Genomic DNA, 17,708 nt, shown 5'->3' with positions numbered 1-17,708 from the left:
CTCGACCTTATCTGGTAGCATCCTGGGGCTTCGTCCTCCCCGGGAGAGGGCAGTTCAGCGGCTCCTACTCCAGTTCCCTCTGGGCTAGGTATGAACCCAGCACTTTTTCTTGGGTGTAATTACTTCGGGGCCTTCAAGCCTTTGTTCAGGTGCAATCAGCCGCTGCCCCTGCCCGTTCTGAGCCCCAGCTGGGAAGGCCTTGTCCTCCCAGCTCTATCAGCTATCTGAATCCCTAATAGGGATTCAAATAACATGGACGTTGATGGGGATGCAGACTCATTGGAGGATGGGGAAATCCCTCCAGGCCTGGAGCCATACCGGAGCATGCTATGGTTTTTTCTCGGAGATGAATTGCCGGCCTTGGTCTCCCAGATCCTGAAGACACTGGGAGTTCCCGGCATGGACCCTATGTCGAAACCAAAGAGGAATCCCATCCTGGGGTCTCTATGGAAAGCCTCTTGCTATTTCCTGATGCTGGAAGCCATCCAGGATTGACCTGGAGTTGGACACTTGGACACTCCAGAAGCCAGTTTTAAAGGAGGTCGGGCCTTGAAGGCCTTGTACCCTCTGGACCCAGTGGCCAAAGAATGCCTGCATTTTCCAAAAGTGGACACCCTGGTCTGCGCTGTCTCAAACCAAACAACTATCCCAGAAGAGGGAGGAGCGGCCTTGAAAGATGCACACAATAGGAGGTTGGAGTCCATCCTTAAGCAAGCCTTTGACGCAACAGCAATGACACTGCAGATCGCTACCTGTTCGTGTCTGCTTCTCTTGAGAGAGGAAGATAGCTCAGGTTCAATTCACTTCTGCATGGAAACTCTTCACTCCGTCATAATGGCTGTACAACCAGGAGAGTTCTTAACATCCCTGGACTTCTTAGAGGCCTACCTTCATATCCCAATCCTTCAAGAGCACCAGTGTTTCCTATGCTTTGTGGTACTGGGCCGCCATTATCAGTTCTTGGCGTTGCCCTTCGGCCTAGCAACCATCCCCAGAACATTCTCCAAAATTATTGTGGTCGTAGTGGCGGCACTAAGGAAAGAAGGGATCCTGGTGCACCCTTACTTAGACAACTGGCTGATGTGGGCGAAGTCGTTGGAAGAGAGTCTCCAGGTGACCAGCAGATCAGGTCCCTGCTTTAGGAGCTCGGTTGGGTCATGAACATGGACAAGAGCAGTCTCAAGCCGTCCCACTACTTAGCGTACCTGGGAGCCCAGTTCGACACCAAGCAGGACAAGGTCTTCCTCCCTCCCTCCCTCCCTCAAGGATAAGGAAACTAATGTGCCAAGTGTATTGGTTGACAAACACAATGCGCCCCAGAGTATGGAGCTATCTCCAGGTCCTCGGCCTGATGGCGTCAACCCAGGAGATAGTACTGTGGGCGAGGGCACACATGCGACCACTCCAATGCTCCCTGCTGTCATGTTGGAACCCACTGTCTCAAGACTACTCGATTCGCCTCCACCTACCGATGAAAGTATGTTCTCTGCTCCAGTGGTGGCTACAGGAAGTGCATCTAAGCAAAAGTGTAAGCCTGTCTCCACTGAACTGGCTAGTCCTCTTGACGGACGCAAGCCTCCAAGGGTGGGGAGCCCACTGTCAGGAACTGACAACCCAGGGGTGATGGACCAAGGAAGAGGCGTGCTGGAACATAAACCGCCTGGAAAACCGAGCTGTCAGATTAGCCTGTCTGCAATTCAGCCACAGGCTCCAGAGACAAGCAGCCCATGTGATGTCGGACAACACAACAACGGTAGCCTACATCAACCGCCAGCAGGAACCAAAAGCCATCAAGTGTCTTTGGAGATAGTCTGCTGTGAAGTTGTCTTTCTCAGCAGGGAGAGTCTGGATCTAGGGGACTGGGCGTTGTCAACCAGAATTTTCCCAGTTCCTAGTAGATCGCTGGGGCCTCCCATCCATCGACCTACTGGCCACATCTCACAATGTGAAGGTCCCCCGATTCTTCAGTTACAGAAGAGATCAGCGCTCCCAAGGGATTGACGCCCTTGTCCAGACCTGGCCAGAGGAGGACTTTACTGTACGCCTTCCCTCTGTGGCCTCTCCTGAGCAAGGTCATTCGCAAGATCGAACGCCACAGAAGATTAGTCATTCTGTTGGCCCTGGTTTGGCCCAGATGCCCGTGGTATGCAGACATTCGGAGGTTTCTGGTGGAGAAGCCCCTATGTCTCCCCCTGCACAGGGACCTTCTCTAACAAGGTCCGATCCTTCCAACTCTGTTTTGGCTTATGGTCTGGCCCTTGAGAGGGCTCGCCTGATGAAGCATGGATATTTGACGGCTGTAATCGTCACTTTGCTCCGCAAATGGAAGTTCTCAATGTCCCTGGTGTATGTGCAAATCTGGAGAATATTTGAGGCCTGGTGCGAGGAACATGGGGTGCCCCCTTGGACGACCAAGATCCCTAAAATTCTGGAATTCTTACAGGACAGCCTGAACAAAGGACTGTCCTAAAAGGAGTTAAACACCTCCAACCACCCTTAAAGTGGCCAGTCCCCCTATGGAACCTCAATCTAGTATTGGACTTCTTAGCAGGGCTTTCCTTTCAGCCACTCCGCGCTCTCTCTACACCTGTTAATGCTGAAGACTGTATTCTTGGTGGCGATAGCTCGGCTCGTCGCATCTCTGAACTGCTGGTGCTGTCATGTTGGGAACCATTCCTCCGGTTGACTCCAGGAACATTGCAGCTTCGTACTGTCCCTTCCTTCTTTCCAAAGGTAGTCTCAGAGTTTCACCTGAACCAGTTCATTTCCTTACCATCCCTAGATAGACGCAGGGACTCTGAAGACTACTGCCTCCTATGCCATTTAAACTTGGGTAGGCTTTTAGTATGGTATCTAGAACATACAGAACCGGTGTGCAAGACGGTCTGCTTGTTTGTTCTTCATGATGGAAGGAAACAAGGTGAAGCAGCTTCGTGAGCTACCATAACTCGCTGGGTTAAGGAAGTGATCACAGGAGCATATATAGAGGCAGGGAAGCCTTTACTCCTTCAGGTTAAAGCTCTTTCCACTAGGGCCCAGGCAGTATCCTGGGTGGAAGCTAAGCTACTGTTTCCCATAGACATCTTCCTTATAAACCTTCTCCAGGTACTATTGCCTGGATGTCCAAGCCCGAGAAGAAGCAGCCTTTGTGAGGGCAGAGATAACCAGATCACGGGCAACTTCCTGCCCCGTTCGGGAGTAGCTTTTGTATATCCCATCAGTCCTGAGCCCATCTGGCTACACACTAGGAAATGGAGAAATTACTTACCTGACCATTTTGTTTTCTTTAGTGTAGACAGATGGACTCTGCATCCTGCCCACAGCTGCCCATGTACAATGCCAAGGAAACGCACATGAATCTCGATCCCAAAGAGGTTACAGGTAAGCCATCACCCTATCCCTAGATCTGGGCATCTAAAATATTGCTGGGATTCAGCGCTTATGTTTGGTTGACTACAGTTCTGGTGACCATTTTTAATCAAGTTATTAAATTGTATTCAAGTTTTTCAATAGTATGTCCACAATAGCTTTTGAAGAGAATACTGAATGGCTGAGGTCACTGCAGGGGTATATCTAGGGTGACGCCAGCTTTCAAACATGACTCCCTCTCCATCTGCTAGCAGGGGAGCACATTACCCATTGGTCCTGAGTCCATCTGTCTACACTAAGGAAAACGAAATTATCAGGGAAGTAATTTCTCTAATGTGCTCCAAACTCTATGACTTGATATTGGTTAAACATCTGTTGGATCCCTTGAAGAAAACAACGAGGCTCTCCCCTCCTTGAGTTAGCAGGAGCTCCGGGTACTTGGTGGGGCAAGGAACAATAAGCCTCCCTGAAACAGGGAGGGAAACTGACCCCTCCTTTTAAGTAAACAGCTTAATGGTGGACCAAAGGGTTGCCCTATGCTGATATATGCTGTTTATAGATAGCGTTCAGTTTTGTTTTGTTCCCCCCCCCCCCCCCCCCCAGTCTTTTGTATGGGAAGGCCCTGATACTTACCTCTAAGGGGGAATAGATCTTTACTGTCCCTCAATGAGTTGGGCCATTGGCATAAACTATAGAGATTGAGAGGGGAGTGGGGTCAGAACTAGCGGGAACTGGATAGGAACCCTGATGGAGGTCAAAAGGGGCCGGGTCCAGGTTAATGACAAAGGCCAGCTGGCTAAAATTCCAAATATGTGTTTGCAAATTAGGCATCGTAAGAATCAGGAACTAGTGCCTGACCTGTAGTTGTTCTTTGCAAACTTAGAAAGCCAAGAGTGCCCAGGCTAACAGCAGTATCTTGTGATTTGTTGGTTAGAATGAACATACAGGAGGCCTTGACTGGGCAAGGTCTCGTAGAAGGAGCAGTGACCCTATGAAAGGGCAGGTGAGGTGACCCCCATGAGAGGTGTTTTGGGTCAAATGAGCAACTTGCTAACAAGAAAAGGGAAAGCAGGAACAAGGAGGCTCAGGTTTCCGGGGAAACCCATGGCTGATATCCAGGCTTGGGGGGAGGTAACAGCTAGAAGCCCATATAGTCCCTGTACTTAGCCTGAGGGTGGGGCATGCAGGGGTTCTCCCTCATTTTAGGAAAATTCTTACCAAAAAGAGCATGATATTCTCTGGCCAGCCTTGGTGCTGTAAGGACTAGGCTACATAGAGAGGATAGGAAGGATGTAAGATTAGGGCCACTTGTGAGGTAGAAGCGATCCATGTAGCATACCTTAGAGTCTGGGAGGCCTCTGAGAGGTCAATGTTATGAGAAGTACAATATTCTGGGGGAAGAGTCCTTCCACTAAGGGATACTGGGAGGAAGGCCGGTCGGACATGGCCCGCAAAAGGGCAAAGTCAACATGGATTCAGTTAAGCATTTCAACTACATTTCTTTCTGAAAACATTAGTGATGTGCAGCGTGACTGAGTGTGTGAACCCGTAAAAGCAATACTTATTTATTTATTTAACATTTTTTTTATATACCGATAGCCATTTGCACATCGTACTGGTTTTACAAAAAACAGGCGGAAGGTCAGAGGAGACAGGCACAATCGTTACATGGAATGCATAAGAGTAATATTTGAACGCCTTTAAGGAACGTCGGAAAAATATTTGATAAAATATGAGAACATAACAAATGAGAGTATTTAACTTAGACCTGTATTACAATGGTAAAGGATATATATTTTAAATAATGGCATGGGGGGGCAGGGGGGTAAAAGGGGGGTGGAGGAAGGTTGTTTAATGAAGGTATTATTTACAGGGAGGGGAGGGAAAAGGGGGGGTTAAGGGGAAGTAAACTTATGTACAAGCAAGGGGAGGACTGCTAGGCCTAGTTCAGTCTCAGGGATATGGGAGTGAGAGGAATGCTTTAAAGAGGCGCAGAAATAATTTAGTGGGGGGATTGTAAAGAGGGGTCTGTTTAGGTGAAGGCCTGTTGAAACTGCCATGTTTTTAGGTTTTTTTTAAAATTTGGGTGTAAAAGTTTCTGTACGGAGGTCGTGGGGCATGGAATTCCACAGGATTGGACCAGCTAGTGAGAAGGCTCTTTTCGTTGTGGAGGAAAGTTTTGTGAGCTTATGGGAGGGGAGGTGTAGGGTACCTTGGTGGATGGTGCGTGTTGGTCTGTTGGAGGTGTGGAATAGGAGAGGCTGTTTAAGCCAGTGCGCGTTTTCATTGATTATAGATTTGTGAATGAGGGATAAGGATTTGTACTGTATTCTTGAGTTGATAGGTAGCCAGTGTAAGCTCTTTTAGTATGGGTGTAATGTGGTCTCTTTTGCAGGTATTGGTTAGGACTCGGGCTGTGGCATTCTGTAGGAGTTGTAGGGGCTTGGTGGTGGGGAGGCTGAAGAGCAGTGAGTTACAGTAGTCTATTTTGGAGAAAATAATGGATTGGAGCACTGTGCGAAGTCAGAGAAGTGTAGTAGAGGACTTAATTTTTTAACCGTGTGTAGTTTGTAATAGCATTCTTTTAGGGTAGCTTTAATGAATGGTTTTAGAGAGAGTTGGTTTTCTATAGTGATTTCGAGTGTGTAGGGAAAATGGATTGGGAAGTGGGGGGTTAGCGGGGGGGAGGGGTTTGTAGAGATAATGAGTAGTTCAGTTTTGTGGGGGTTAAGAGCGAGGTTCATATCGGTAAGGAGAAGATTGATAGAGGTAAGGCATAAGTCCCATGATTGCAGGGCTTCTGGAAGAGAGTCTGTGAAGGGGATGAGAATTTGAATGTCATCCGCGTAGATATAGTGGGTGATTCCAAGGTTAGTGAGGAGTTTGGCTAGGGGAAGCATGTAGATGTTGAACAGAATGGAAGATAATGGGGAGCCTTGGGGGACACCCCGGTTGAGGTTGATAGGGTCGGATTCGTGATTACCTAGGGTGACCATGTAGAGTCTATTTTGTAAATAAGATTGTAGCCAAAGTAGTGCAGTTCCAGTGATGCCGATGTTCATGAGAAGATTGATTAGGATGTCGTGGTAAACTGTATCGAATGCGGCTGATATGTCTAGCATGGCTAGAAGATAGGAGTTGCCGCTATCGAGCCCTTTGATAAGAGTGTCAGGGATAGGAGAAGGGTTTCTGTGCTCAGGTGTTTGCGAAAACCAAATTGTGAAGTGGAGAGGATTTTGTGCTGGTCGAGGTATTCAGTTAGGCGGGAGTTGACTAGTCTTTCTAATACCTTAGAGAGAAATGGTAGATTTGAGATGGGTCTAAAGTTGGATAGAATTGAGGGATCGAGGTTAGGTTTTTTGAGTATTGGTTTGACTATTGCCTGTTTCGGAATGGTTGGAACGGTACCTTGTTCTAGGGAGCAGTTTATTATATCTGATAAGGGTTTGGCGATTACCTTAGGGATGGAAAGGAGGAGTTTAGGTGGAATGGTTTCTGCTGGGTGCGAGGAGGGTTTCATCTTCCTTAGGATATTTTCTATTTCTAGGGAAGATGTGGATTCAAGTGATGAAAGTGAAGTGGTGGGTTTTGGGAGATGAAAATTAGTGTTATTGGTGTTCTGGGGGAAGTGGGCAGTAAGGGCGGAGATTTTGTTTTGGAAGAAGAGGGCTAGGTCGTTGCATTGGTTTTTAGTTCCTGAGTTTGGTGAGTGAGTGGAAGGGGCTTTGGTGAGGTTGGTGACGATGGTGAATAGTGCCTTAGCATTATATTGGAGGTTGTGTATTTTTTGGGCATAGTAGTCTCGTTTTGGTTTTTGTATGGTGTTCCTGTAGTTGTGCATATAGAGGTAGTAAGATGCTCTCGTGGTTGGTGTGGGGTGTATACATCATTGTCTTTCTGTATTTCCGAGGAGATTCTTCTGTGACTTGAGTTCTGGGGAATACCAATACAAGGAAAATGCTTGTTGCAAGGAACAGAGAAAGGAAACCTATCTCATCTCACTTGCACGTTAAAATACAATTGTTTTGAGGCGTCATGATCACAAGTTGGTAAGGAGCTTGCTGTGGAAGAGAACCTCCGAGCTTAAAAGGAAGTGATGGTAGAGGAGTATCTCATGGACATATTGGACTTCTGTCTCCTGGCTGTTCTTGAGCAATCCTTCAAAAAAAAAAAAAGGGATCACGGTGCCCAATATGCCCAACTGTTGTTTTTACAATAATGGGATGTGTCATTCAAGATATATATATTTTTTTTTTAATGCGAAAGGTCAAGGTTAGAAATGGAAGCTCAGATCATGAAATAGGCTTAGGCTCCTCAAGGATAGCTGCAATTCACGAAGGAATGCAGGAACTCAAACGGATGGTTATATTTGGCTGCAGAGGCCTGCAAGAAAGAAGTGACTTCAAAGTCAGCAAGTGCTTAATGGATTAAGGAAGCAATTTACGGCAGCGTGCATAGCAAAGGCAAAGCCAAGATTCAGAGCCTAAAAGTACACTTGGCAAAGGCCAGGCAGCATCCTCTGCACCAGGCAGACTGGTGACCCTAGGAAAAATCTATAGGGCTCCTACAAGGGCATCTCAGTATACATTGACAGAATATTAGAGGTTAATACTTTTAAAGGGGAAAAAAAAAACATTGCATCTAATATGAGAATCGTGGAAGTAGGCCTGAGTAACTCCCACCTGGGATAGGAACTACTCAGGTACAACCCACCTATTTGGACTAGTCTGCAGGATGAAAAGGAAGGTGAAATTTATACTTGCCCATTAATTTCCTTCCATTTAGTCCTAGCAGACTAGTCCAGGACTCACCCCGAGAAAACTGTGGTTTAAAAAAAAAAATAAAAAGGGATGAGTGAACTTCTATATCTATCTATCTAGATAGAGAGAGTTAGAAATAGAGATATATACACACATATACACATACATGCCTATGGATAGAATTTAGCAAAAAGAGGGCCAATTTGGCTAAGAAACTTATTCTTGTGGAGTAATGTCCTTTTTTTCTTCTTCTCTCTTTGCAGTTTTAGGGGAACCATACACTCAGAAGAACCAACTGCAAGTGCAACATTGACCATGCGAAATGCAGTAGTCCTGATAGTGAACTTGGAATTGGTATTTGGGTTCTAGGTCTAGTATCCAAGGAGACGACGCTGGTGATGGTAGTAGATTATTGTTATAATAGTTGTGGAAATCAGAACTAACTGGCTCCTGGTTGGTTTTCTAGCTTTGGCATAACATACGGAGGAGCTGAGGCAGCACCAAGCCTTTTATAGGGAGTGAATCAAAAACTTAGAACAAGAATAATGACTTCTTTTGTGACATGTCAGTGTTTCACTGCCTCTTCACTACTCTTTATCACAAGTCATGCCTGCAGTAGGAGTTCTGGGCACCACAACACTGCTTCATGCAGGTTACCCCCATGCACCCTTTTCTTTATTTCCAACCTCTAACCTTTAGGATCCACAAATTTATCTCATGCCCTCTTGAATTCATTTGCTGTTTTCATCCTCATGACTTCCTCTGGAAGGGCATTCCAGGCATCCATTACCCTCTCTGTGAAGAAATATTTCTTGACGGATCTGAGTCGCTTTCCCCCCCACCCGGGGTTTCTTTTTGTGACCCCTTAGATCTACTGTTTCCTTTCCAATAGAAAAGGTTCGAAGTTTGTGCATCATTAAAACTTTTCAGGCTTCTGAAGGTCTGTATCATATCTTCCTTGCACCTACTCTCTTCCAGGGTGTACATGTTTAGATCCTTCAGTCTCTTCTCATAAGTGTTCCGATACAGACCCCACATCATTTTGATTTGCCTTCTCTGAACTGCCTTCATCCTGTTTCTATTCTTTTTGAGATACAGTCTCCAGAACTGAAGACGGTACTCCAGGTGAGACCTCACCAAGGACCTGTACAAGGGCATTATCTTCTCCTTTTTCTTACTGGTTATTCCTCTCTATGCAGCCCAGCATTCTTCTGGCTTTGGCTTTAGTTATCTCCTTGTCATATTGCTTTGCTGCCTTCAGATCATCAGATGCTAATACCCCAAGGTCCCTCTCCCAGTCCATGCACATCAGTCTTTCACCCCCCCTCCCCATCACATACAGCTGCTGTACCCCAGATGCATGACTGCACTTTTTGGTATTGAATCCCAGCTGCCAAATCTTTGACCACTCTTCACGCTTTCTTAAATCCCTTTTCATTTTCTCCTTCATGTGTGTCCACTCTGTTGCACATCTTAGTATTATCTGCAAATAGACATACACTACCTTCTATCCCTTCTGCAATGTAGCTAACATAGATATTGAACAGAACCGGACCCAAAACCAATATGTGGGGCATTCCACTTAACACCATTCTCTCTTCAGAGATACATTGCGATACACTGAAACTTGTACCTTTGATTTGTCTTTGGTGCAAACAGATACATGAGAGAGCGCTGATAGAGTCACTGACTTTTATGTTGCACAAGAAGACGACTACGTATGATAAAATTTGGGTTATCTATTGGGAATGCGTAAGGAGCCGCTCCAGTGTCCATACAACAGTTTGAAATCCCTCTCAAGTGATTTTAACTTGTATCTCTCACACAACAATGGAAGCATGTTTTGTAACTATTCATATGTTGTTGTTCTTTTACACCACATTTGCATTCTTTTATTGTGCTGTATCACTTCTTTGTAAGTTTATTAAATAAAGCATTTAAAAAGAAAAAACATTTTTATAATGTTTGGAATATTGCAAATATTTGAAAAAAAATTCAGTGCTTCAGATTTTTGGAGGCCAGTAGTACAGCTATCAATGACATTCCCTTCAAAAACAAACAAAAAAAAAAAAGTCTGCTTTTTGCTTTCATGGTTCTTGAGATACGCCTGAGCTAAAGGTGTTCTGCGAACCACTAGGGGGAGCTGTCCGCTCTCTGCAATCATCTGCTCTCCCATGGCTTGCTAGGTCCTTAGAGCACAAAGTTAGACCAACTAAACTTTGTGCAGGAGAAACAAAAATTGGTTCTTATAGAAGCAATAGAGAACCATGAAGAAACAAATGGTTTATCAGCAATTTTGGGAAGGACTTCAAGATGCTTGCTTTGTAGACTAGATAATCATCATGAAAAATAAGCCAGAAATGTGGGTTGAGCACTGCGGTTTTTAACTGTCCTAGTCCCCACTTGTAGTAAGGCAGGGGGTGGCCAACCTCCAGTCTTTGAGAGCCACAAACAAGTCTGGTTTTCAGAATAGCCACAATGAGTATACATGAGATAAATTTGCATGCACTGCCTCCATTGTATACAGAGATATTTTATGGATATCCTGAAAACTAGGACCATTTGTGGTTCTTGAGGATTGGAGTTGGCCAACCCTGTATTAAGGTTTCAGTAGCAGAGCACCTTTTCTAGGATCCTGCTTGGGTGTCAGTGAGCAGCTTGAGATGTTTGGGAGAAATGTTCTTTTCTAGGGCATTTTGTATTGAATTACTAGTCAGAAATGTTTTCCATGTATGACACGGTTCATGCAGGCTGAGCTGTTTTAAATAATGGCTTTCTTGTTGGCAGGTTGTCCTGGTTTTCTCTGGAGGGCATAAGATGAATGCAGGAACATACATTGAAAAAAATCCCTAGTTCCTAGTTAGTTGCAGAAAGTAATGATGTTCCTAGAGCACAGTTCATCTTTTGCACCCATTCCTTTCACTCCTCTTTAACTCTAAACATTAATCATGTCCTAGAAGAGACATTTCTAGACACTGAAGTGATATGCATGAGGAGGGAGTACAGTGTTTCTTTTCATTTGTAACTGTTGTCAGGTTTTGTGATCAAGAGAGTATTCTAACAGAGCTATGGGATCATCATTCCTACAAATTAAATTTTAACCACTTTCAGGGCATGTAGTCAAGTTAGTTATAACACAAGATTAACTTTGGTACAGTATGCTAATAAATTGGCACCTTATCTTATATAACTGACCACAACTCATTTTCCTTAAATGTATAAAGCAAATTCTGTATAGTGTTACTTGAAATTCTTATTAAAATAAAGCTAATGTCTATTAGTAACACTCATTTTATTTTAGTACTGTTAATACTAACATGTAGTATTAGAAGTGATTAAATGATTTACCCAAAGTCAGAGCCAGGATGAGTCTGCCTCTGATCCCTGCGGCCTACTCAAAGCATGAAGGTTTTGGCCCTATCCGAGGTCCCACAATAGTTGTAAGCCATGGGATGTAAATACAATTGTCATGGAGGCAGCAGAGGCAGATTCTGAGGCTAGCAGGATGCATGGCAATTACACAAGAGCCTATAGGAGAAGGACGCAGCATCAGAGCTTTACCATATTTTTTCTTGCTTATGCTCTTAAGGGACCAATTCCAAGCAACTTTGGGTCCAGATGAGGATGATTTCTTTCCTGCCACATCTCATTCTGGGCATCTTCTTGCATACATTCTCAATATATTTATCAAACAGTCAACTACTAAACTTGTAACAACGCTGTGTACTTGGCAAGTTTTAGGCTCGTCTGCTCCTTTAACTGAATATTCTGTTTGTTTTAGATCTATGTTGAGCATCAGGACACTAAGAACCCCAGAACATCAGTACAGGTTACAGAAGGTGAAGATTTTAGCAGAGGTAAGTGTAATTATATTGATGCTTTTTCCTTGGAAATTAATTTGCAGTGTATGACTCTGGCATGGGTAATTTTAATGTTGGTGCTCCTGTTCTGTTTGTCCAGTTTTGGGTTTCTCTGTCAATGAGGTGACATGGAGAGCTCCCCCAGTTGATTAGGCAGTGAACAAAGATGTTTTTATTTGGGGAAGTTGGCTCATGTAACAGAGGAGATTTTTATTATAAATAACACAAGAGAACATGCAATCAGTACATTTGTCCAGAGACAACATTAAGATGCAGTCACATCTTGGGATGGGAAAAGTTATTTAGTCCTAAGAAAACAGATCCAAATTAGGAGATTTTTCCTGAATGTGCTCTTTGAAGCTTCCATGGTGTTAAGGTTGATGAATTGGAGCTAGACCTAAAAGTGTATTTTAGCAGTATCACAAACTGAGGGTCCTTTATCAAATCGCAATAATTACCGCATTGCAATTTGAATATTTAAATTTGAAATTAAAATAAAAAAGGGAGGAGTTTGGGCAGGGTTTTGAATAATGAGGGGCCAGTAGTGCTGCGGGTGATAATGTTTCACACACTATTACCGGCAGTAGCACCGGAAATAACTGCACCTTTTCTGCTGGTGCTACAGGGGTGAAACTGTTTAGCATCGCCACAACCACAGCGTGCAATACTGCACCGCCGCAATGCAGCTGGCTGCACACTTTCGCCCCCCCCTTTTTTTGGCCGCGGGCGATCATTCCGCTATATATATAGCAGAATGATGAATCCAGGACTATGGCTGCAAATATGCTAAAAACCTGCCCTTCGTAGAAAACTAAAATCAGATGACGATGAAACTGTTATATAAGAAAAGAGGATGACAAGAAATCAAATCACTGACTTTAATCTTTTTTTTTTTTTTTTTTTTTTTTTGCAACTTTTTTTAAACATCAGGAGGTCCATATTCAGCACCATTTGTCCAGTTAAGTTAGAGCGTAGCTGGACACAAATCAGGATTTGAAAATCCACAGAGATAGCTGGATAACCTTTTGTTAGCTAAAAAGTTGTTTAGCTAGCTTAGAGGTTCCCAAACCTGTCCTGGAGGATCCCCAGACAGTTAAGTTTTCAGGATATCCACAATGAATATGCACGAGATAAAATTTGCATGCTACTCAGCCAAAAGAAGGAACATATCTAGCAAACTAAGGCCTAGAGAATTCACTTGCCTGTTAACGACAAGCAGGAATTATACTCTGTATAGCTTGCCCGAAGAACAGCTAACCTGAAATTTGCCGAGCAACAACGCTGTCATCTTTGCATACCTTCTATAAGCATTACCACTTGGATGTTAGGGCTAGGGAGGATGCTGCATTTGTGCGGGCGATATTGACTGGACCACTGGCAGCCTTTCACTCTTTTCTAGATTAACTTTGGTACATTCCAGTCGTTGGGATTGATCTGCCCAAATGCTAAGGAAGGAGAAATTATTAATTACCTGATAATTTCCTTTCCTTTAGTAAGGGCAGGTCAACGCCCTCAGCTGCTGATTTTTAAATTGTGGATCCTCCCTAGCCCTAACCTGCTTATAGAAGGTGTGCAAAGATGACATCGTTGTTGCTTGGCAAATTTCAGCAGGCGACAACAAACAAAGTTCCAACCATGAAATACCGCCTGAGCCCTTGAGGAATGCAGTCTAATCTGTTTCGGTAAGGCTATCTCAGCAGCCACATAGGCTGCCGTAATGACTTCCTTAACCCAGCGGATCACTGCTGCCTGCATCACCAGTGCGGCATCAGAGAAATTCCCTTCCTGAGACGATCCACCTGTAACCACCAGTCCAACTGGGATCACACCTCTTAATGGGAAAAGCAGCCTCACTGCATAGATCTGCGACTGCTGATTCTATTAGGAGAGCAGCGTGCGCTAAAGAGGGCGTATATGTGCTCTTGCCCCGGACAACACTTCTAATGTGGCAGCCATCAACCCCAGGACCTGCAGATAAGGCCATTCAGTCAGATGAACAGAGTTCCGCAGGGATCGAACTCGCAGCATCAACATGTGGATCAGAGACTGGCAGAAATCCTGCCTTGAATGTAATCGAAGCTCGAGATACTCCAGGGTCTGAGACAGCTGAAAATTTCACTTGGCTAGATTCACCACCAAGCGTAGTTCCTGAAGCAAGGAAACCAGCCTGCGGAAGTGCGAAGACTCTTCCACAGCCTTGACTCGAATCAACCAGTCATCCAGATAGAGATAAACTAGAATGTCCTCCTTAGGGAGAGCCACTGCTACCACCACCATGACCTTGGAAAAAGGTCCTGGATGCCGTGGCTAGCCCAAAAGGCAAGGCCTGAAACTGGTAATGACTATCCAGAATAGCAAATTGGAGGAACCGCTGAAGTTCCTGACAGATGAGAATATGTAGTTCCCTGTACGTACCCGGATCAGTCCAGACTGCTGGGTTTTGCCTCCCTTCCAGCAGATGGAGACAGAGAAAAACTTAAAGAGCACCCCCTTCTTAACCTGGTGTACCACCTGTATCTCTTCAGTATTAACATTACCAAAGCAGAACATAAGAACTAAACATAGCATAGATCAAGCAAAGGACAAGAAGAAAACCAACAAAGTAACCATGAACTGGTGAAAACTGAGCACAGGATAAGGAGAAACCTGTAGCCTTCTTCAGTGTTGGAACAATCAGAGCGGACTCTCAAGAAACTGATTGATCATTCCCACAATGGGAGGGCGACTGGACTGATCTGTGGTACTACAGGAACAGAAATTAACAGTTTAGAACCAATTTTCCTTTCCCTGTATGTACCTGGATCAATCCAGACCGCTGGAATGAACCAAAGCTTCCCTATCTAGGGTGGGACCTTGAGAGTCCCGCTCGAATGACACTGCTTCTGAAACTGCTGACGTCCGGTGCTGGACGTCCAAATGGTAGTGCCTGGCAAACGTATGTAGAGACTTCCAGGTCACTGCACTGCAAATTTCTTGTGACAAGACCAAATGGCACTCTGCCCAGGATGCAGCCTGAGATTGAATTGAATGCACTTTCAAACCATCAGGAACAGGCCGTCCATGGCAAATGAAAGCGGAAGCAATAGCCTCTTTCAACCAATGGGCTATGGTCACCTTCAACACTTTGTGACCCTTCTTAGCACTGCCCCACAAAATGAACAGATGATCCAAAACCCAGAAGGCATTTGTGACCTCAAGAAAACGCAACAGAACCCTTCTGACATCTAGAAGCCTCAATTCTCTAGAGTGAGTCACATCCATCTCGACATTTGGAAAGGCCAGAAGTTCCACAGAGTGATTCAAGTGGAAGGCCGAGACAACTTTTGGCAAAAAAGATGGAACTGTTCTGAGAGAGAATCCGGATTCGGAAATATACAAAAAAGGTTCTCTGCAAGAAAGGGCTTGGAGCTCAGATACCCTCCTAGCTGAGCAGACCGCCACCAAAAATACCACCTTCAAAGTTAGATCCCTTAACGTGGTCTTCTTAAGATATGTCTCCAAATTTGGGGTGGTTCCCCCCCCCCCCCACCATCATCAGTATCATCTTGATCCACCTGCATTCAAGCTTAGTCAGGCTACATTGCGCCACGGCACTGGACCGCAGAGATAGGCAGTGGCGCACTTGGGAGCGCCCGGATCAACCTTAGTAGGCACTGTCTATTTCAGAAGTCTGGCCCTATAGAAATGTCTGCAATTCCTGGAAGAATTCTACCCAGGAAAAGGTGGATGATTCCATTCCAAGGCCCAAACTTGATGTCCTGAGAGCTAGTGGCCCGTGACGACTTGGCCCATGGATCAGTCAAGGGAGGGGACACCCCCATCATGTCTCACTCGGTTCCACTCTTCTCAGACTGAGGAGATGGACCATTGCTGGCAAATTTCAGAAGGGGGTAAATCGCCCCGAGCATCTAGGCAGCTCTGGCACAGGCTTAAAGAAAGCTCCAGTTGAATGGCCCTGATGTGGCTTAGGCTTCTTCGCCATGGGCGCCATAGTTGTAAGCATGCAGAATGGTAAAAGCTCGCACCTAGATTATATGCGCATAAAACCTGCTCTCAAAATGAACACAAAGTACACACAAAAAATGGGCATGTAAGTATACACGCCTAGACCGCATGTCCAACTAGGCGCCAAACTGAGCGCCCGGTACAGACACCAAGAAAGACACCTAAGCAGGAAGCACAAGATGTGCATCCAGAAGGAAGAATGTCCAAATTAGGTGCATAGGCGAGAATGGACGCACAAGCAGGCTTTCGCCATCAGCCCACAGCACAAAACACCCGAAAACACCTCGTGGCCTACCATGCACTAAAAAGGGAGAAGCCTGTAAGCTAGGCTTAGCAAAATGGCTGCTCAACCCGCCGTGCCTGCACTACCTCCTCACCTCATGAAACTCCCCAGAGACGTGAGTGGGGCAGCCCAACACCAAGGTAACAAACCCCTTTCTCCTGTTTGATTTCTTCTTTGTGCTGTTTTTTGGTTTGTTTTTTTTTTTTTTTTAAGTAAGATAAACTTTTACCTGTGCTCAGCCCTTTCTGGTTGAGAGCAGGAACAGGTCCCAATTATGGGGGGAGAGGGTTAAAGCTTTCATCGCCGAGCCTCTCTTGGCCTGCAACCGCTAATCAAATTCTACATCCACACCACTCAAGGCTACTGGACTGAGGCACTCTACTGAGGGGAGGGACAGCATGATATCACCTCAGGAGACAAGTGGGTGCTATTCAGACATCCCATCTGTTCGATACTCCTTTCCAAATTTTCTTCTATTCTTTTATTTATTTATTTACTTTATTTTTACTCACAGGCAATCCTCCGAAGGAAAATGCATTTTCACCATCTGCTGGAGACTGAGACTGTGGGTTGATGTCGTGGCGAGACTATATAGCCATGACTTCAGCTTTTGCTCCATCTCCATCTGCTGGCAGAGGTGCAAAACCCACTCATCAGGATTGACCTGCCTGATTGCTAAGGAAACTACTTGCCTAAATTTGACATTGCCGGGGTATGTTCAGCAGCATGGGAACGCCACTAAATATCCCAGTAAAATTAGCCAGATAAAATTATCTGGCAAGCTTGCTAGCCAGCCAGTGTCTGAATATAGGCCTCAAGCAAAAATCAGTGCCTAAAAATAGTGATGTTTCAGAGGGTAAAGCCCATATATATTTAACTCAGCACAATTCCAACAAATTATAACACTAAACATAGTGAAAGTGCTATAGAGGTCATGACATTTTCTGAATCGGGTGTTTTATTCAGAGATGCAGATGGTGTCATTGGTATTTGGAGGGCACTGATATGCTGACAGCTTTCTTAGAGCTTGGGAAGCATCACTACTTTAAAATAATTTGTTGGAACGTTAGTGAGTTGAATATGTAGGGGTTTTTCCTCTGAAACAATTTTTTAAATTATATCTTTATTAAGTTTTATATTATTGATACTTTAGTAAAATATATCCAAATGAGATGGCTCTAGTAAAACATAGGTATTCCCCTGATAGACTACATACATTTACTAGGAAACTTTAAGAAAAATGTGGCCTCAAGGAGAATAGTACGCTGTTTAAGTACTAAAATGATTTCCGTAGGAACTGTCTCAAGGGACATGGGAAAACTTTGTAGTTTTTGACCACAAAAATTCACAGCTTTATACTTATAGTATTGCTTGAATACTAGTTCTTTGTCCATTTTTGACATAAATTATACCATCAAAGTAGATCTAGTT

The 17,708-nt window shown here is 44.6% G+C and overlaps 1 protein-coding gene across 3 annotated transcripts in view; it reads left to right on the top strand.

Moving 5' to 3' along the window:
• ANKRD46 (ankyrin repeat domain 46) overlaps nucleotides 1-17,708 on the top strand; it is a 72,825-nt gene that overhangs the window by 20,031 nt on the left and 35,086 nt on the right. For all 3 annotated transcript variants that reach the window (XM_029591813.1, XM_029591812.1, XM_029591814.1), the window contains exon 2: nucleotides 11,911-11,986. The gene's annotated coding sequence lies outside the window, so the exon portion shown is untranslated. The remainder of the gene's footprint in view (nucleotides 1-11,910; nucleotides 11,987-17,708) is intronic.

The sequence above is a fragment of the Rhinatrema bivittatum genome, chromosome 2 (genome assembly GCF_901001135.1).
Source record: "Rhinatrema bivittatum chromosome 2, aRhiBiv1.1, whole genome shotgun sequence".
Classification (NCBI taxonomy): domain Eukaryota; kingdom Metazoa; phylum Chordata; class Amphibia; order Gymnophiona; family Rhinatrematidae; genus Rhinatrema; species Rhinatrema bivittatum.
The sequence above is the reverse complement of the archived record's forward strand: the minus strand, read 5'-3'. Positions and strand labels throughout refer to the sequence as shown.